Below are 21268 nucleotides of genomic sequence, written 5' to 3'. Positions count from 1 at the left end.
TAGACTCAGGAGATTGGGGTGGGGCCCAGGCCTCATTCCCATCCTCTGGCCATTCGCCGGCCTGGTAGCAAGGCGACTGGTGGGGAATGAGAGTGAGAGCAGCTGCTCCTGGGAAGGGAGATGAATTCACCTCCATGAGCAGGAGGGAGCCAGCTTGTCCCCGGAGCAGTTCCAGCCCAGCTCGTTAGCAAGGCTAATGAATGACAAGCATTGCCTCAGCACGGACTTCTGTTCTTGGGAAGGGCAGCAGAGTCCTCTACGTGCCCTCTGCGAGCCTCTCCTGTCACCCGCGCCACCTCCCAGAGCTGTTCCCGTCACTGGCAGCCTGGGAGGCCAAGGACTGAGGGGTGATGACTACTGACTGGGCAGTTCTGAGGCACATGGGCGAGGGAAGCTCGTCCTGCTACTGGCAGGGCTGGACCCGCTCTAGAGAGAACGGAAGGATTCAGTCAGCAGGGGCTGCTGATCTGCCCCATTCACCAGGGCTGCCATCCTGTGGCTTCAGCCTCAGTGGCTGGGATGACTTGGGGAAAGGTCTCAAGCTCCCCACATCCCACTTCACTGCTGCCAGAATCCACTCCCCCCCTGCTAGAGTCCCCTCCCTGCCCAACTTGGGTGGGGGTGGAGGAGAGGGGTCGGAGAACTTGAGCTGTGGATTGGCGGTGGAACAGCTGTCAGGGGCACTGGGCGGGAGGTGGCAGGAGCTCCCACTACAAGGAGGGGGCACTGGAGGTCCCTAGAAAGACTCCATTCTGAAGGGGTCAGCAGGGGGACTCCATCCCTCAGAGGTGCGCGGGTGCTGGGTGGAAATGCTGCTGGTCCCAGGTGCCCTTAATTCCCCATGATTCCGTTGGGCTTCTGAGTCTCTGACAGGTCCTCGTTCCCTTGCAGCAGGAGGACGTCACGGGCAACATAATGAACCAACTTTACATCATCCGGCACTTGCGCCAAGTGCCGGAGGCGCTGCAGTTCTGCCTCCAAGGCCACCAGCAACTCCCGCTCCCTCTAAACGCGGAGTGTAGTGAGAATGAGCGGCCTCCCTCCGAGCAGGAGAGCGACAGCCCCTCTACACGCCCCTTGGAGTGCGGAGCCTACATCGCTCCGTCCCCTTCGTCTGTTGGACGGTTTGTTGCCCGGCCACCGGGGCCTCTGGTACACTCTGTTACGACTGAGTGGCCTCCCTCCCAGCAGGAGAGTGAGGGGCCCTCTACATGCCCCTTGGAGGGCGGAGACTATATCGCCCCGCCCCCCTCACCTGGAGGACTGTTTGTTGGCTGGCCACCAGGGCCTCCTTTGGACTCTCTTGAGACTGAGTGGCCTGCCTCCGAGCAGGAGAGCGAGGGATCCCCTACACGCCCCTTGGAGGGCGGAGCCTATATCGCCCCGCCCCCCTCCCCGTAAGGACCAGGGCGTGGGACCAGAAATATCAAAGGCTGGCCCTGCACCACAGTTGGGGGACAGCCTGCAACAGAGGAGGACACTTGGACTGTTCTCCAGAGGTCCCTAACCCTAACCCTAACTCCAGGCATGGACGAGGACTGGCCCGGAGTACCCACTGCGGTTTACCCCAAGGAGCCGGAAGAGGCCTGGAGGCCACAGCTACCAAACCCCGGGGAGGCAGGAAGTAGCCCAGGGGCATCCCGGGAGCTGCTGGCTGCAGAGCCCGGCGCGACTCAGTCGGCGTGTTGCGGCTGGATCCCCGCCAACCCAGGGGCAACCAATCCTGCCCCTGCCAGCGCCTTGGGCTGGGACGCAGGGGAGGAGGGTGGGACCGCATCCCCCTGCCACCCCACCCCAGGTGGCTGACCCCCTACACAGTGCAAGGAGGCTGTAGCCCAGGACAGGAACTGTTTGTTGGCTGGCCACCGGGGCCCCGCCCAGGCTAGAGCCAGCCCCATCAAGTCTGTCTGTTTGCTGGCTGCCAGGGTTCCACCCAGGCCAGGGCCCGCCCTTGAAGTTTGGTTGTTTGTGGGGTGCTTGGGCCCTGCCCAGGCCTGAGCTACCCCCGATACACTGTGTTGAGAGGCTGACCACTTGAGCGATCTCAGCCCAGCAGCGCTGGATCAACCATGTTTGCCGCCCCAAGCAAAAAAAACCCCAAAAAACAACATTCGGACTGCCAAAGCGAGCAAAAAGAAAACCAAAAACCCCCCAACCACTTGGACTGCCACCACCCGAACTGCCGAAGTGCAAAAAACAAAAAAGTCGCCTGGCCTGTGCTGCCCCAAGAATGGACGGAATGCCGCCCCAGGCGTGGGCTTCCTCCGCTGGTGCCTGGAGCCGGCCCCGCACCTGGTTGCGACAGCTGATCGCTGAGGTGAGGCGGCTGCTCCACCCCCATGCAAGAGGGTGCTAGAGTAGGCCAGAGTGACTGCACAGGCTAGCAGCCAATCAGAGAAGGGCCAAATGAGAGTCAGTCAGTGCCGAGATTAGAGCCAGCCAATCAGGGCTAGGCTAGGCCCTATATAAAGGCTGCCCCGGCGAGCAGCATGTACTCTATCCCAGAACTTCAGGGGGGAAGGTCTGTCTCCCGAGCAGGAGACCAGCATCTCGGGCTGGGCAGTACTGCACCTGGCCATCCGATGGCCGAGACAAATTGTAACCGGCCCCTGAGAGAAGGGGCTAAACTTTGGGGGTTGCGGTTGGCCACCAAGGCAGGTGCAAGGAGTTTTGCTAACCCCCACCCCCTGGAATGGGGTGAGGATGGACTAGTGGGCACTGCTGGAGGGGCAGTGGCCTGAAGGACACTGTCAAGTGATGAGCAACGCAGGTCCAGATGCCAATGAGGACAAGAGACAGATGGGATGCTGCCAGCAGAGGGCATTCCCCATGGAGTGAACTAATTCCCAGAGCGACCAGCGGGAGGTGCCATGGTGGTGAGTCCCAACCCTGTCAAAACCGCCCAGCCCTATTATGGGCCCACTGCTACCCTGCAGACTTTGGTCTGGACCATACTGGGCCAGCCGTAGTGGCTTCCCTCGGAGTGGGAGAACGAGAGGGAGAGCTAGTGGAAGGGGAAATGGAGCCCCCTGGCACTCACAGAAACTCTCTCCCCTCTCTCTGTGGAGCAGGGTTCTTCCCTCTGCCCCCCAAATTCCTTCATATGGGGCAGGACCTCTTTCCCTTGCACCCACTCCCCTCCCCCCTTTCCTTGGTCTATCCCCCTCCCATTCCCGCTGTGCCCATGCAGAGCTCTCCCTGCTCCATGTGGTGCAGAAAGGCCCTTGTGTCAGGGCTACAGCCCCACTGGAGCTCGGAAAGCTCCACTTTTGAGGAAGTGGGTGTGGGACAGAGGCTCAGGGCTAGCTTCATCTCCTGCCCTTTGTTCTCCCCTTGGCCCTTCTATGGGGTCTCTGGGTGTGACAGGAATAGGAGCCTCCTTCCCAGCTGTCTTCCAGGCCCTGGGATCTGGCACAGCCTCCCAGACGGGCACATCCTGTAGCTGAGCCATGTCAGGGAGCAGTGGGGACAGGTCACCTCGTCCCATCCAAGCAAGCAATGCTGGCTCTCAAAGAGGCTTAGATGGAAGACCCCAGTCCCTCATGGAAGTAAGAGCCATTTACTCCTTGGAGCGTGTGGGTCTCTTGGGGGAGAAATGGCATCCCGATGCATAGCCTGTCTGGGAGCTTACCCTGTCCCTAGCTCCCAGTTCTGGGACAGAGACTTCTCCACCATCCTACCACCCAGGTTTCCTTCCTAGGAAGGGGCTTTCCAGAGACGTCCTCGAACCTGGACTCCTGGGAGCATTTCTGGCAAGAGACTCCAGCCCCTGGGGCATGAAGAGAGCATCGGGTAGTCTTGATCACCTGGCATCTCCGGTCTCCAGCTCCACTTCCCGCAGCAGTGGGGTTTCTCCAGCCCCCTCACCACACCTGTCAGCCTCTGAATGTCAGAGTCACCGGAACGAGCAAACTCCAGTTCCAGGCAGAGGAGCCTGTGTGTCCTCAGTCCCTCTGGAAACCAGGTGTGAAATGGGGAGCAAGGACCCCAGGCCATGAACAGTGGGAGTGAGCAGAGCAGGCCTGTAACAGGGTGCTTTCCCCTGGGCTGCACAGCCTGGGGCCTAGCCAAGCTGATTATAGACTGAGCCCTAACTGAGAGGCAAAAGGAGAGGCCAGCCCCTCCCACCTCCCCTCCCCCTGGAGCGTCGCTAAACCATGAAAAATGAATACAGTGGAGTCACATCTTACGTGGGGGTTAGGTTCTAAGGTCAGCGCATGTCAGGGTTCCCTCCCCATTCTGAATTTTAGGGTACAGATGTGGGGATCTGCATGAAAGACCCCCTAAGCTTATTTCTACCAGTTTAGATTAAAAACTTCCCCAAGGCTCAAATTCCTTCCTTGCCTTAGTAGCGCTGCCACCATCAAGTGATTGAAACATTCAGGGAGGGCCACTTGGAGCCCCACCTTGCTCCTGCCAGCCCCTCTGAGGTGGGTCAGTATTATCCCTGTTCTCAGGGGCATAGGGATAGAAAGCAATTGGCTGCAAGGTCACACACGACATCCCTGACAGAGGCAGGAAGGAACCGTGGGACTGATACCAGTCCAGCTCCAACCACTAGACTCCAGCCACTTCCAAAGTCAGAGAACCCAGGAGCCCTGACTCTGACACTAGGCCTTAAATGACAAGACCAACCTCCCTCCCACTCAGGAAGCCATAGAAGGGACCCTCTGCTGAGCTCCCCTTGGCAATGCCGCTGTCAGAGACCATTGCTAGTGGGTGCCAAGTGCCTGAGCAGGGAACTGCTTGAGAGCCTCCTAGAGACCCGCAGGTGTTTGACTGTGACCCTCAGGGAGCCGTGGCAAGAGCCTCTCCGGCTCTAACAAAGGGTTTCTGTTCTCCTAGGCAGTCAGCCCGTGAGGCCAGTTTGCAGAATGTGGAAGAGCTCTTTGGTGAGGTGTTGGAGGATTCACCATGAAGGTGGCAGCAGCGGCAGTGCCTGGGGTCCCCATGGGCCAAGCCTCCACTCCTGACACTCCAGGCTAATCTCCCCCTGCTCTCAGTGGGGCTTGGCTTTAGCTGCTGGGCCTGTGAGCCTAGACTAGGGGTCTCAAACTCAAATGGCCATGAGGGCCGCCTGAGGACTAGTTCATTGGCCTGAGGACCGCATCGCTGACACCCCCCATCACTGTCCCCGGCCCTGCCCCCAGAGGGGGAGGAGGGGTGCAGGGGGGCTCAGGGCAGGAGTTGAGGTGCAGGGGGCTCAGGGCAGGGAGTTGGGGTGCAGGATGCAGGGTGCAGGAGGGAGTGCGAGGTGTGGCAGAGGGGTTGGGGTTCAGACAGGCGGCTCGGGAGGAGGTTGGGGTGCAGAAGGGGTGCAGGATGCAGAAGGGGGCTCAGGATAGGAAGTTGGGGTGTAGGAAGGATGTGGGATGTAGCAGGGGGCTGAGGTGCAGGCAGGAGGCTCAGGGCAGGGGGTTGGGGTGGGGTGCAGGAGGGAGTGCGAGGTGTGACAGAGGGTTGGGGTTCAGACAGGGGGCTCAGGGCAGGAGGTTGGGGTGCAGGAAGGATGTGGTATGCGGCAGGGGCCTGAGGGCAGGATGTTGGGGTGCAGCAGGGGTTTGAGATGCAGGCACGAGGGCCAGTTCAGGGGGTTGGGATGTGGGGTACAGGAGGGAGTGTGAGGTGTGGCAGAGGGTTGGGGTGCAGGCACTGGGCTCATGGCAGGGGGTTGGAGTGTGGGGTGCAGGCGGGAGTGCAGGCAGGAGGCTCAGGGCAGGGGGTTGGGGTGTGGGGTGCAGGAGGGAGCGCAAGGTGTGGCAGGGGATTGGGGTGCGGGGTGCAGGCGGGAGTGCAGGCAGGAGGCTCAGGTCAGAGGCTTGGGGTGTGGGGTGGAGGAGGGAGTGTGAGGTGTGGCAGAGGGTTGGAGTGCAGGCAGGGGCTCATGGCAGGGGGTTAGGGTGCAGAAGGGGTACGGGATGCTGATGGGTGCTCAGGATAGGGAGATGGGGTGCAGGAAGGATGTGGGATGCGGCAGGAGGCTGAGGGCAGGAAGTTGGGGTGTAGCCCGGGGTTGAGGTGCAGGAAGGGGGCTCATGGCAGGGGGTTAGGGTGTGGGGTGCAGGCAGTAGGCTCATGACAGGGGGTTGGGGTGTGGGGTGCAGGAGGGAGTGCGAGGTGTGGCTGAGGGTTGGGGTGCAGGCAGGGGGCTCAGGGCAGGGGGTTAGGGTGCAGGACGGCATTGAGCTCTGGCCTGGAGCCGCTCACCTAGAGAAATAGCCCCGCAGGCCGCGTGTTGGAGACCCCTGGCCTAGGCCGAGCACTCAGGGATTTCCATCAGCCTGCTCAATGGCAAATGCAGCCACCCAAAGAAGGGAAGAAGAATGGAAGTGAAGGAGTAAAGCTGGACCATCCGCTGAGCTGCTGCAATCAAGTGAGCAGAGCCGGGGAGAGAAGAGGGAGAACTGGAAGGTGGCTGGCGGCAGTAGGGAGGAGAAGCAGTTTGGGAGCCAGGAGAGGAGAAATAAATAGTTAATGACAAATGCTGCAGGCTCTCTCTTGTGTGGTGAAGGGTTGAAAAGGGGTTTCTTTACTATCACGCTAAACTTTAAAATAGCTGTGTATGATGCGGGGTGGGGGGGGTCTATAAAGGTAAGAGGTCACTCTAAGGGCTTGAAGTCCCGGATTCTCGGGCTATTGCTTCCTTCTACCAGCTGATCTCAACCCAGCAACTCTAGGGTTACCATTCGTCCGGATTTACCCGGACATGTCCTCCTTTTGTGTGCTAAAAATAGCGTCCGGGGGGAATTTGTGAAGCACTCACAATGTCCGGGATTTCCCCCTCCCCCGGCTGGGAGGGCTGCAGGAATGTCCCGGGCTGGATTCCGGAGCAGCTTCCTCCTCCCACCCCCACCCCCTGCATTCTGAGCCGGCCGGCAGCTCCTGCTCCTGCAGCCCGGTCCCGCAGCCCTGTGCAGGGCCAGGGACCGGGTTTTGTGTTTTGCAGGGGAGCTCAGCCATGTGTCCGGCTGGCACAGAGCCCAACACCCTGTTCTGAGCAGCAGGAGAAGGGACAGGGAGGTTCTGGGGGGGCTTTTGGAGGGGAGTGGAGAAAGTTTTGGGCAGTCAGGGTACAGGTAGGGGGTAGGGTCCTGGGGGGCAGTTGGGGGGGGGTCTTAGGAAGGGGCAGTTAGGGGACAAGGAACAGGGAGTCTTAGGTAGGGGGTGGGGTTCTGGAGGGCAGTTAGGAGCAGGGGTCCCAGGAGGGGGCAGTCTGGGGACAAGGAGCGGGGGGTAGGGGGCTGGGAGTTCTGGGGGGGAGCTGTCAGGGGGCAGGAGTGGGGAGAGGGATCGGAGCAGTCAGGGGACAGGGAGCAGAGGGGTTTAGATGGGTTGGGAGTTCTGGGGGGGCTGTCAGGGGGCAGGAGTGTGGAGAGGGATCGGAGCAGTCAGGGGACAGGGAGCAGAGGGGTTTAGATGGGTTGGGAGTTCTGGGGGGGCTGTCAGGGGGCAGGAGTGTGGAGAGGGATCGGAGCAGTCAGGGGACAGGGAGCAGAGGGGTTTAGATGTGTTGGGAGTTCTGGGGGGGGCTGTCAGGGGGTGGGGAGTGGTTGGATGGGGCGTGGGAGTCCCAGGGGTCTGTCTGGGGGTGGGGGTGTGGATAATGGTTGGGGCAGTCAGGGGACAAGAGGCAAGGAGGCTTAGATAGGGAGTGGAGTCCCGGGGGGCAGTTAGGGGCAGGGGTCCCAGGAGGGGGCAGTCAGGGGACAAGGAACGGGGGGAGGGTTGGGGGTTCTGGGGGGGCGGGAAGTGGGAGGGGCAGGGGCGGGGCTAGGGCGGGGCTCCTCCCGTCCTCTTTTTTGCTTGCTGAAATATGGTAACCCTAAGCAACTCCCTCAGCTGGTAGCAGTAGTGAGCTCTTGTCCTCCTTTTCTGGACGAGCCACCAGAAAAAGGACAGGATACATGTGGCCAAGGAAATAGAGCTCCAAGTGCCTTCTGCACACTGTGTCCAACCACAGTAAAAAGCGGGGTTTGAGGTGGAGGTTGACAGCTCACGATCCCCCATGTAAAAACCTCGTGACCCCCTGAGGGGTCCTGACCCCCAGTTTGAGAACCCCGGCTTTAACATAATCAGTATTTTTGAATGGTCCAAAATTAGGGTGAAAATTGGTTAAAAAAATAGCTTGGGGTAAATTTTCAGTAAAAATTGGTAAAAACTCAAAACGAAGGGCCTTTATATGTGATAGTGCTACTGTGTGTGTGTGTGGATGCATATCGTGTGGGGGGGCCTTTGTGTGAACCACCTTATATGGAATATGCTTGTGAGTGCCTGCTTTCTGTATTTCTGCATTGTGTGTGCCTCTCTGGGTGTCTCCTTGTGCCTGCCTGTGTATCAGTGTGTGCGTGCTGGGAAATGAATTCTTGGTTAGTGTTTGTGAGAGTTGTGATTTTCTGTGTAACAGACGGCTGAAGGGAGACCCTCAGCTGGGGTAAGTGAAAGTAGCTCCACTGTGGACAACTGAGTTAGGTGGTGAAAACAAGAGTGAGGAGCTAGCCCGATGTTCCAAATGTCTCCCTGATCGCTGCCCGTACCACTGATGTCCAGGCACAATGGTTCTCCACAGAGCTGCGCCTTCAACTGACTGATGCTAGATGCACCCCTGTCTGAGACATCCATGGGGCCATCTGCATCACTGGCAGCAAGTGTGTATTGCCACGGTCTTGCAGCTCTGTCCAGCCGCTCTGGGAATCACTTGCTGGTCTCAGTCTAATCCACAGCAGCAACGGACCTGAATGAAGTTTCCTGGACTTCAGGATCTGAGACAAAAAACTCAGATCCGAACACCCCCAATAAACCTGGTGAGTCTCAGAATCCAGAACTGAATTTCACAGCCCTGGTCATTCAGCCCTGTCCTTAGTTGGACAAGCAGCCACATGTGGACCACACCAATTGGCCTCCTTCCTGGCATGTTCAGATGCCACATGAAGGGACAATAGACATGGAGTGTGAACAAATTTCTGGGTTCTGACCAATAGGAATGAGCACCTTGGGGCACTTATGGAGCACACTGCCTGATGTGGGGTGTGTCGGGGGAGGGGGGGGCGCGAGACAGAGAGCATGCACATGTATCCCCACTGATCTACCTAATCATCTCTTTATCCAACTATCCATCCATCCAACTGTCCATCTGTATAATCATCTGTCCATCCATCTAATTGTCTTTCTTGCTGTCTGTCTATCAAGATGGCTGTCCATTTTCATGGAATCATAGACTTTAAGCTCAGAAGGGACCATTATGATCATCTAGTCTGACCTCCTGCACAAAGCAGGCCACAGAATCGCACCCACCCACTCCTGTATCAAATCTGTGTCTGAGCCATTGAAGTCCTCAAATCATGGTTTAAAGACTTCAAGGTACAGAGAATCTTCCAGCAAGTGACCCGTGCCCCACACTGCAGAGGAAGGCAAAAAAAGAAAAAAGAAAAAACAGGGCTTTTGCTAATCTGCCCTGGAGGAAAATTCCTTCCCAACCCCAAATATGGCGATCAGCTAAACCCTGAGCATGTGGGCAAGACTCACCAACCAGACACCCAGGAAAGAATTCTCTGTAATAACTCAGATCCCACCTCATCTAACATCCCATCACAAGCCATTGGGCATATTTACTGCTAGTAGTCAAAGACAATTCATTGCCAAAATTAGGCTATCCCATTATATCATCCCCTCTTTAAATTTATCAAGCTTAGTCTTGAAGCCAGATATATCTTTTGCCCGCACTACTTCCAGAACTTCACTCCTCTTATGGTTAGAAACCTTCGTCTAATTTCAAGTCTAAACTTCCCGATAGCCAGTTTATATCCATTTGTTCTTGTGTCCACATTGATACTGAGCTTAAATAATTCCTCTTCCTCCCTGGTGTTTATCCCTCTGATACATTTATAGAGAGCAATCATATCTCCCCTCAGCCTTCTTTTGATTAGGCTAAACAAGCCAAGCTCTTTGAGTCTCCTTTCATAAGACAGGTTTTCCATTCTTCGGATCATCCTAGTTGCCCTTCTCCGAACCTGTTCCAGTTTGAATTCATCCTTCTGAAACATGGGAGACCAGAACTGCACACAGTATTCCAGAGGAGGTCTCACCAGTGCCTTGTATAACGGTACTAACACCTCCTTATCTCTACTGGAAATACCTTGCCTGATGCATCCCAAGACTGCATTAGCTTTTTTCACAGCCATATCACATTGGCGGCTCATAGTCATCCTGTGATCAACCAATACTCTGAGGTCCTTCTCCTCCACTGTTACTTCCAACTGATGTGTCCCCAATTTATAACCAAAATTTTTGTAATTAATCCCTAAATGCATGACCTTGCACTTTTCACTATTAAATTTCATCCTATTACTATTACTCCAGTTTACAAGGTCATCCAGATCTTCCTGTATGATATCCCAGTCCTTCTCTGTATTAGCAATACCTCCCAGCTTTGTGTCATCCGCAAACTTTATTAGCACATTCCCACTTTTTGTGCCAAGGTCAGTAATAAAAAGATTAAATAAGATTGGTCCCAAAACCGATCCCTGAGGAACTCCACTAGTATCCTCCCTCCAGCCTGACAGTTCACCTTTCAGTATGACCCACTGTAGTCTCCCCTTTAACCAGTTCCTTATCCACCATTCAATTTTCATATTGATCCCCATCTTTTCCAATTTAGCTAATAATTCCCCATGTGGAACCATATGAAATGCCCTACTGAAACTGAGGTAAATTAGATCCACTGCATTTTCTCCTCCTTCTGCTATTTGTCCATCCAAGTCTCTACCCCTTGGTCTGCTTCATTGTCTGTCTACACTTCAGTGAATCTGCCTTCCAAGCTGTTCATCTGTCTAATCATCTCTCGGTCCACCTGGCTAAATGTGTTTACACTCTATCTATCTATCTATCTATCTATCTATCTATCTATCTATCTATCTATCTATCTATCTATCTATCTATCTATCTATCCCCGTACACCCATCTATCTATCTATCTATCTATCTATCTATCTATCTATCTATCTATCTATCCCCGTACACCTATCTATCTATCTATCTATCTATCTATCTATCTATCTATCTATCTATCTATCTATCTATCGCTAATGGATCCTTCCCTGTGGAAGTGGACTTCAGTGGGCAGGGGCTGCTGCGTGGGGACATGTCACAGCCACAGGCACTAAATTCAATTTACAGATATAACCTGATATTTGGTAACGAAGGAACATTCCTTCTCACTCTGTGTGCTGGTAATTTCACAGGCAAAGCAGCTGTGAATTGGAGCTGGCAAGAGGCCGTCTGTGTGACTGTAACACTCTAAGGACAGCAGTGGGAAGGGGATAGACTGTAACAAGTGCTATCTTGGTGCCTGGTGGCTGATCAGAGAAGTGGCAATGAACGGTCTGTCCATGGGGCATAAGGTGCTTGACCTTAAGGATGCAGCTGATTCTATAGGTCTGATCACCGATTTGCTGTGACAGATCCCCAGTGTGAAGGAACCAGATCAGTTTCCTTTGGAACATGTTAATTTCACTGATGCTTTGCTTAGATAAAAATAATTCAAAAAATAATTTAGAAAATCCTGCTTCATTATGTGCTTGTTAAAACCACCCCAGTTAGCAACACACCTATTAAAAAGAAACCTCTCCAGTGAGCCACGCAGCACCTGTGACTCTAGAGAGATTTAAAGAAGGTCACAATGGTCATTAACACTTCACGTGCCTTAATCAGCACTCAGGAATGTCAAACCCAGCTGAGACCTGGGCACTGCCTGGAGATTTAACAAACCTCTCAAGGTTCTGCCAGTGGCAGAAAAAGTTACTTGTTATTTTAATGGGTCCCGTCGAGGGCCATTAGACTGGAAACACCGTTGGTTAATGCAGGTTGCAGCGACAGTCCCATCGGGGCTGATTAGAAGAGAAAGTCAAAGGCACTGATTGAAGTTAGACAAAGGAAGGGATGAGTCTGTTCCTATGGCAAGTAGCCCCCAATGGTTGAAGCGCAATGGTCGAGCCCTTCACTCCCAGCCCCTGTGAACAGCGATCCCTTCCTTCATAAATTCCATCAGACCCCCCGAGAGCGAGGGAATGCAAGGGGGAGGGATGGCTGCAATGAAACTGGCATGGAAACAGATCTCAGATTCCCACTTGGTTAGCCAAGCAGTGCAGCCCAGGTGTGGGGAGAAAGAGGCAATTTCAGATTTCTAGGCCTCGGGAACAGAGCTCAGCCAACGTACCTGGGTTGTGACAGGCCTTGCTGTGCTGCCCACGCACCCCAGCTCTGCCAGTGCCCCTCAGTCCGAGCTCACAGCCCCTTCCACTCTTCCATCTCTGGGTTCACACACGCACAGTTCTGTCATTGCCCCGAGTCCCAGTCTGCAGCCCCTGTTATCCCAGCCCCGGGCTGCCCCACACACATCTCTGCTGAAGTCCATTATTCCTAACACACAATCCCTCTGGTATCCCAGGGTTAGCTCCCTTCACAGCTTTGGTGAGATGCCTCAGTGCTGACTTACATCACTCCTACTATTCCTGTCCCCAAACTGTTCTCCAGCTCGGCCAATGCATCATAATAATGAGCTACAACTCCCCCCCCCCATCATTGCTGTCTGACCCCAAACACACCGCCTCCCGAGTTTGCCTCTTAGGGTATGTCTACACTACCCGCCGGATCTAGTGTAGACACGATAAAATCGATACCCGATCACTCTGCCGTCGACTCCGGAACTGCACCGCGGCGAGAGGCGGAAGCGGAGTCGACGGGGGAGCAGCAGCGGTTAACTCACCGCTGTCCTCACGGCCAGGGAAATCAACCTAAGATACGCCGACTTCAGCTATGCTATTTGCGTCGCTGAAGTTGCGTATCTTAGGTCGAACCACCCCCCTACCCCCCCGCCCAGTGTAGACCTAGCCTTAATCTGGCCCTTTTCAGCCCTTTATTGGAAATGGCCTGATTCCCCTCAAGGTGGGGACCGTTCTCTAACCAGGGCTGGCTTGGCCCCCGGCTCTCCAGCCCAAGGGCACGCGGCCCTGTCACAGGCAGGGACAGGCAGATATAGGTAACATGGTGCAACCTGTATGTGTAGAAAAGCCTTGCACATTTATTCCTCACTCTGGACACGAAGGGGATGGATAACGGGAGGTCTGACAACAGAGACGACAGAAAGAGAAGACTCAGTTTAGTTCTTTTATTGCACAATGCTGTCAGTGACAGACACGCAGTTATTAGGGTCTCATGGAACAAGGTAAAACCTGAGAAAGAACTGGTGGGAAACATCCTCTGGGAGTGGAAGGAATTCTCACGCTAGTGGTTTGGCTGTAAATGGACAGGCTGGGTTTTCCCATAAGAGGCCGATGTTAGGCACCCAAATCCTATGGGCAGTGAATGGGAGTTGAGCACCTAACACCCTTCGGTCCCATTGTCAATTACAACTGGACGTGGTGGAGCAGACGGCACTGGACTGGGACTCTGGAGAGATGGTTTCCTGCCACGAGCCCGCTGAGTGACTCTGGGCAGGTAACGTCACCTCGTTCTGCCTGACTTTCCCCAGCTATAACATGAGGTTAAGGGTGATGAGCTCGGGCTAAAGTCACAAAGCTCCCACTTTAGGCACCCGAATCCCAGAGTCGGGCCCCCGGGATTCACAAACCCAGCTCGGCTGCTGGCAAATCCTGCAGGCACCAAGTGTTTGCAGTAAATGGGCTGTAGGTGCCCCCGGACGTGCCTCTGCAGCCCCACCCCAGGCATCCGGACGCCGAGGCCCCGAAGTGACGCACAACCCTGGGGAAGGTGGGTGTTCCCCTGCCTGACTCCTCCAGGGCCCATCCCACAGGCCAGGTGCCCAGATACTTTGGAAAATCCCACTGGGCCCCCAAGTATCTGGAATCAACTGGCCCTAAATCGTGGCTGAAAAGTGGGCAAATACGAGTTCTGCGCTGGCGTCCTGTGGCCAAGGCCAGAGAGTTTCGTCTGGCTTTTCTCTTCCTTTGAAAAGCAGCCTGGGGATGAAATACACACTAGGAAACAAACGTTAATGGTACAATCACCTAACACTGGAATTCCAGGCAGATGTTGCAAGCCTATGTTTTTATAATGTAGGTATCATATATTTTTGTGTATGTGTGCGTATGCGTATGTGTGTGTGTGTGGGTATGTGTGAATATGCATGCATGTGTGTGTATGTGTGTGTGTGCATATGAGTGCGTTTTTGTATGTGTGCATGTGTGTGTGTGAGTGTGTGCATCCGTGTGTTTGTGTTTGCGTATGGGTGCGTGTGTGTATGTGTGTGCGTGCATGTATGTATGTGTGCATTTGTAAGTGTGTGTGTATGTGTGTGTGTGCATGCATATATGTGTGTGTGTATGTGCGTGTGCATATGTGTGTGTTTGTGTGCATATGTGTGTGTGGGCATATGTGTGCATGTGTGTATATGTGCTTGCATTTGTGTATGTGTGCATGCGGATGTGCGTATGCATGTGTGTGTGCGTCCATGTGTGCATGTGTGTCTGTGTGCGTGCGTGTGTCTGGGTAAGTGTGTGTGGGCATAAGTGTGTGTGTGTATGCATGTGTGCACATTTGCATGCATGTATGTGTATGTGTATATGTGTTCATGTATGCATATGTGTGTGTGCGTGTGTGTTTCCATGTGTGTGTATCTAGAAGTCTCCCATCTTACAATGAACGGACGCTGAGCGTTCCTGCTGAGTCCATTTCACCTGCACCCTCTCACTGAGCACAATCGCGGGTCATTGTCTGAACTTTGAGCAGCCACAAGTTCAAGTCTCCCACTAGCCCAGTGAAACCCACCTGTGGAATCTGAGACAGGCCCCAACAAGACTGGGGTCCCAGGTTTTAAGAGGTCTCTCCATCTCCACTGTCTCCCAGGGCTGTCAGAGCAGTGGTTCTCAACCAGGGCCATGTGTAGCTTGGGGGTACACAGAGGTGTTCCAGGGGGTACATCAGCTCATCTAGAGATTTGCCTAGTTTTACAACAGGTTACATAAAAAGCACTAGCAAAGTCTGTACAAACTAAAATTTCATACAGACAGTGACTTGTGTATACTGCTCTATAGACTATACACTGAAAGGTGAGAACAATATTTGTATTCTAATTTATTTATTTCATAATTATATGGTAACAATGAGAAACTCGGCAGTTTTTCAGTAGCAGTGCGCTGTGATAGTTTAGTATTTTTATGTCTGATTTTGTAAGCAAACAGTTTTTAAGTGAGGTGAAACTTGGAGATAGGCAAGAGAAATCAGAGTCCTGAAGGGGGTAAAGTCGCCTGGAAAGGTGCGAGACACTGTTTTAAGAGCAGGACATGAAGCCCAATGAAGCTCAGGGAAACACGACCTGGGACTAAAGCAGGATTCGCTTCAGGCCCTACCTGAGAAAAGCAAGCTGAGTGTGAAAGTCACCATTTCCATCAGGTGAGGGTCATTGCAGGAGAGTTTTACAAGGGGGATGAGATCACAAAAGAAAAATGGTCAATACAATTGGGCCCACAGAATATTAACTGAGATATCGACAACATATTTATGCTATTACCTAGGAATCCACCTATCCAACAGCCACCTGCGAGCTTCAGGTAAGACCTGTGACTCACACGGGTTGGATAGCGCATAGGATTGCATATGGCTAAATATCGATCATAAGACATCACTGATCAGAGAAGGCGTTCTGTAGCAATCAGAGAACCACCGAAATAAAATTGTGTGACACACCCATTGAATGAAATAGTCCTGTCCCCAGCCAGGGGACCAGCCATCAGCCTGGGCAGGATGGTGGAGCTGTAGCAGGTCTCCAAGCAGGCCAAATTCCCCAGGAAGAAGTACATGGGGTTGTGAAGGTGCTGATCAGTCACAACTAGCACAACGATAAGGAGGTTCCCTGCCACGGTCGCGCTGTAGATCACTAGGAACAGGAGGAAGAGAAGTACCTGCAGTTCTGGGAGATCCCCGAATCCCAGGAGGATGAATTCTGTGATGGACGTTTGGTTTCCCTACGGGAAAGAAATGAACTCTGCCACATAAATGAAGAAAATTCACTCGATAAAACATAACCTTTTTTTTCATTGTCCCTCTGCTAGCTACTGGAAATATGGGTGAGTGGAGAATGGAGGCCAGGGGAGGGGAAAATGCCATCTCGCGATCCCAGGGGCAGATTTCATATCTGAGCAAACTGCAGGTTCAACAAAACATTAATCTCTCTGGAAACTCATGTAGTAACTTGAGAGATGGCACCAAGCACTCAAATATTAAGGTGATGGCGCTTAGGTACAACAGTACAAAAATGTGTTGCTTCAAATAGTCACATGTTTCACTACCTGGTGTGTCAGAGCAGGGCAATGGCCTTTATCGATTGGAGATCCAGGGGCGAACCGGGCCAGGATTGGATATTGTAGAGGGAGCCGCAACATAGAGAAACAAACTAAACAACAAAGGCTGGGAATTGCAGTGTGTGGGCAGCCAACTCCAAGTGAATTGCAGTGGAAATGGGCCACCTAACTCTAGCAGAGCCATTGGAAAGTTTTTATCATCAGACCAATGCCTCTCCTTCCCTAGGACAATACTTCATTGTCCTGCCGTCGGACACTCGACATATGGAGATGAGATCTTCATTAAAAACCAAAACCAAACCAACTCCTGCTAGAAACCACCACACTAGCTAGAAATTGATCCTCCCTTGCAAGAAAAAATTCTGGATAAAATTCATAATGTGTAAGAAATGTGCAATTTTCACATTATGAGAGTGGTGTAGGACCCAAATTCCCATTTCATCGGCAATTGGATGATTTCAGGTGTTGGATTTCATTCCAATTTTACTTTTTACAATGTTTTTACCTATTTTTTATTTTTTCTATGATATTTTTATAGTATATTACATTGTGTATTATAGACCTTTACATAAATTTATTTCTATTCATTTTTATATTATTTTATTTCATAAAGCTCTATACAATAAAATTTCCTAATCAAAATTGCATAAAAATTGATCTGTTGCCTGGAACATTTTGATTCCTATCAACAAAACTTTTTTTCATCAAAAATGCCAATCAGAAATATTGATCAGCTCTATGTTTTCTTCTTTATCTTTGGTTAAAAGAAATATTAATCCCCCCTCTCTCTCTAGTCTGCCATTACTGTGTCTCTCCCCATTACTGATCCTTAAAGAGAGAGGGTGGGTGAGGTTGTAACTTTTCCCGGACCGATTTACTAATCTTTATTAATTGCTCAATAAGGCCCAGACCCTGTACAGAGTTATGCACAAGGTTAATTTTACACCCCGGGAATAATTCTGTTCTGTCCGAGACTGCTCCGCTGACATCTAAGTTAAAATTTCCACTGACTTCTAGGATGGGCCCCTTTGATTTCAAAGGGATTTGGACAGCGAACGCCTTGAACTTTCTTTAAACGTACAGATTGGCTGGATTTGATTTCCATCAACAGACGTTGGGAAAGGTCGATATCAGCTGACACAACCAAACCAACAACAGAAACTGTCAGTAAGAGTGGAGGTTAGTGCAGCCTGTCCCTGCACCTTGCACCCACAGCGATGGTGTCACCGGCCCTGCGGCCGGGCAGGGAGCCCTCTGCACCCAGCGGTCCCGGGAGTCAATGAGCGGGGCTGGGACAGCAGAGTTGCTGAGGGCTTCCTGCACGGCCGCATGGCTGGAGACACCCATCCCTGCAGGCATAAGGTGCGGGGAAGTCTGCAGCCCTAGCGGGCCTGGGCTGTGAGGAGGATGGTGAGTCTCTGGCTGTGCAGAGGCCACCCCGCTACTGAATGGTTTCTTCCCATCGACGGCGCTGTTCAACAATGAGGTGACCACTCCCTTGGCCGGGGGCTCACCGCCTCCTCCTCCTGCTCCCAGCCCTGTCCATGGATCTCTGCTCCACTGGGCCAGAGCAGCCACCTTCCCTGCCCCATGTGCCCTGGTGTCTTGGGTCCCTCAGCTGGTCGGGAGCCGCCCCCCCTCCCTCCCACTGGCAGCGCTGCCCTCGCCCTGACGCGCACCTTAACCCCCCTGAGCGTCCTGTGACTGTAAAACTTAATAGTTAAAAATTGGGGCAAAAATCTGAAAGATAAAATAATCCCAATATTAACCCTCTAAGGGGAGAAAGAAACCGATGTTGCCAAGTCTACTTACAGCCAGTGTCTGTCCCCGAGCACCGAGCGCAGCAGCCAACAGCAGCTCTGCTTTCCCCAGGGCCGTTCACTCAGCGCCCCGTGACGGCGGAGCTGCCAGTGAGGGCACAACGCTGTAGGGGTGAGGAGGGGAGGGGAGAGAGGAACGGAGGCTGCTCCCGTGTTTGAAGCGCTGGCCTTGGATTCGGCAGATGTTGGTTCAGTTCCCTGCTTCTTCACCAACCCCTTGTGTGCCTTTCAGGGCAGATTTCCAAAGGCTGGTAGGTACTGTGACAGACCCAGACCAGTGGGCAGGCAGGCTAATTAGGACACCTGGAGCCAATTAAGAGGAAGCTGCTAGAATCAATTAAGGGAGGCTAATCAGGGCACCTGGGTTTTAAAAGGAGCTCACTTCAGTTTGTGGTGAGAGTGTGAGGAGCTGGGAGCAAGAGGCACAAGGAGCTGAGAGTGAGAGGGTGTGCTGCTGGAGGACTGAGGAGCACCAGCGTTATCAGACACCAGGAGGAAGGTCCTGTGGTGAGAATAAGGAAGGTGTTTGGAGGAGGCCCTGGGGAAGTAGCCCAGGGACTTGTAGCTGTCATGCAGCTGTTACAGGAGGCACTATAGACAGCTGCAGTCCACAGGGCCCTGGGGTGGAACCCGGAGTAGAGGGTGGGCCCGGGTTCCCCCCAAACCTCCCAATTGACCTGGACTGTGGGTTCTTCCAGAGGGAAAGGTCTCTGGGCTGTTCCCCAACCTACATGGTGAATCTCTGAGGCAACAAAATCCGCCAATAAGCTCAGGACCCACCAAGATAGAGGAGGAACTTTGTCACAGTACCTAACAATGTATCCTGGTGCCTGAGTAGCAGCTGTATCTAATGCCCATCGATTTCCAATCCCACTGGGGGGTCTGGGTCTTGAGGTGCCAAAAAAACACCCGAAATCTGCCCATCTGTGCACCACCTCCCATCTATAAATCAGGGGTAATGGCAACACATATGGGTAGTAGGGGGATAGATACATTCAAGGCAGTGAGGTGCCCAGATACCAGGGTGATGGAGGCCAGGAAAGGAGCTAGGATAGACATGACTTGACAGGACTTTCCTATTCCTAAAATCAGTCACTTTGCTTTCGGTTTGAAGTTTGAGAGAGATCAGTGCCCAGTTTCTCTTCGATTCCCATGGGATTAGTTACCGACCTACACTGTCTCAAACTCCTCAAGATTCAAGGATCAGAGCGGAAAAGATTGATTTACCTCTAAGGTGGGTCTGTCAGCAGCTGGGGTCTCTGTTGTCACCTGCTCACACAGCATTTCAGATACCAGAATCCAGGTTATTCAGTTCATTTTCTGCCTCTGCTGCATTTACTTACTTCCATGTGCCCAGAAACTGGAACGACAACCTAGAATAGCTACTGAGACTCCTTTGCCATGTCTGGTAACATGACCCTGCGCCTCATTCCCTCTGTCAAATGGGGAACGTCTTTTCTGATTCTTTATATATCCTTCTGCGGGGAGAGGCCGTCTCCCGAGGCACGTCTGCTGTGGGGAATGCAACAGGCAAGGGGAAGTTGGTATTTACGGACATTTTCTAAAACTAAACCAGAGTCAAACTCCTTCTCAAAGGGAGAGTCCTGGCAAGGGAAGAAACTTCTAATCTTGAAACAAATGTCTCTCTTTATTGTGTGAACGCTAGGGTGACTGTCAAGAAATAACGCACCAATTCTAGATTTTACAGCTGCCAAAGTGATTTAGACACTGAGTTCCCATCCAATGCCCTTAGAAAGATTTGAAAATGGCACCAGAGTTAGCTGATCTTACATGTTCTCCATCCAACCCCCTGTTGCCCTCCATAGCAAGCGCACATGTACCGAGTCCCCATCCAATGAGCTCACTCAAGTAGTTCAGGTAACATTTTAAAAAGACTGTAAGTGATTTAGAAGCCTAAGTCCCATTTTCAAACGTTTCTCAGTTACTCAGGCTTAGCAACCTAAATCTCACTGAAAGGCAACGGGACTTAGCCTCCTATGTCACTATTGAAGTTTGCTTAATTGTTTTTGAAAATGTTACCCTTAGCTCAAGGCCTGCTGGTCAGTGGTATCCGAAACGAGAAAGTGCAGCCTGCTGTGAGAAAATGCCGGTGCAACAGGTGCTTTACACATTGAGGTTGGGATCTTCAAAGGGGGGTTATGTACACAAGAAAGACCCAAGTCCTGTGACATTCCTATGAGAATTTGTCACCTAACTCCCATCGGGTTCTTGGAAAGGCCCATACCATGGAAGCATGGAACTCAGAGACCTGAGATTATAAAGTACAAATCATTTCTTCCCACGTCCCAGAAAAGTTTCAGAGTCTCACGCATCTTCAGTGTCACAGCACTTAATACAAATCATCTAATCCTGTTCCAGAAATGTAGGTCTGTAATTGGTCCGTTAGCGTATGAGAACCAAAGAATAGCACTGATTCCATCCAGTAAAGGACACTGCTCTACATTCACAGTCGCCACATCATGGGCCAGTTTGGGTACAGTCCATATAATCATTTCAGTTGTGTGTATTGCAATATATTCTACAACTTGACTCCAACACTGCCCTTTTTCAGCATGAAGATTTTGACCTACTGTCACTTCTTTCCCTGAAGGGAAGGTTTGTTCCAGCATTTACAGAAGGATACAAATACACCTCTACCCCGTTATAACGCTGTCCTCGGGAGCCAACAAATCTTACCGCGTTATAGGTGAAACCGCATTATATCGACCTTGCTTTGATCCCCTGGAGCACGCAGCCCCGCGTCCCCGGAGCGCTGCTTTACCGCGTTATATCCGAATTCGTGTTATATCGGGTCGCGTTTTATCGGGGTAGAGGTGTATCTGCTTATATCTGAATGAAAAACCAACTAGAAGATAGTTATAATTCCCAGTCCTCTACTACCATAATTTGCCCCCTAATCGTGCAGTAAGGTCTCGTTCCAATTTATCCCCAGAGTGAAAAATGTTGTGTCAAAGCTTTGTTGTTCGCAATGTCCAAATGTTGACTATTTGTGGCTCCCATCATTGCATTTTGCAAAAAGGGGTTTGTTTGTTTCTTTAATTGACCTCTGGCAAATACATTGCTGACTGCCCTGGGTGGTGCATATCATAGGCTGAGGGAGGGGAAACCTCCCCAA

This window comes from Chrysemys picta, chromosome 13, assembly GCF_011386835.1.
Source record: "Chrysemys picta bellii isolate R12L10 chromosome 13, ASM1138683v2, whole genome shotgun sequence".
NCBI lineage: Eukaryota > Metazoa > Chordata > Testudines > Emydidae > Chrysemys > Chrysemys picta.
The sequence above is the reverse complement of the archived record's forward strand: the minus strand, read 5'-3'. Positions refer to the sequence as shown.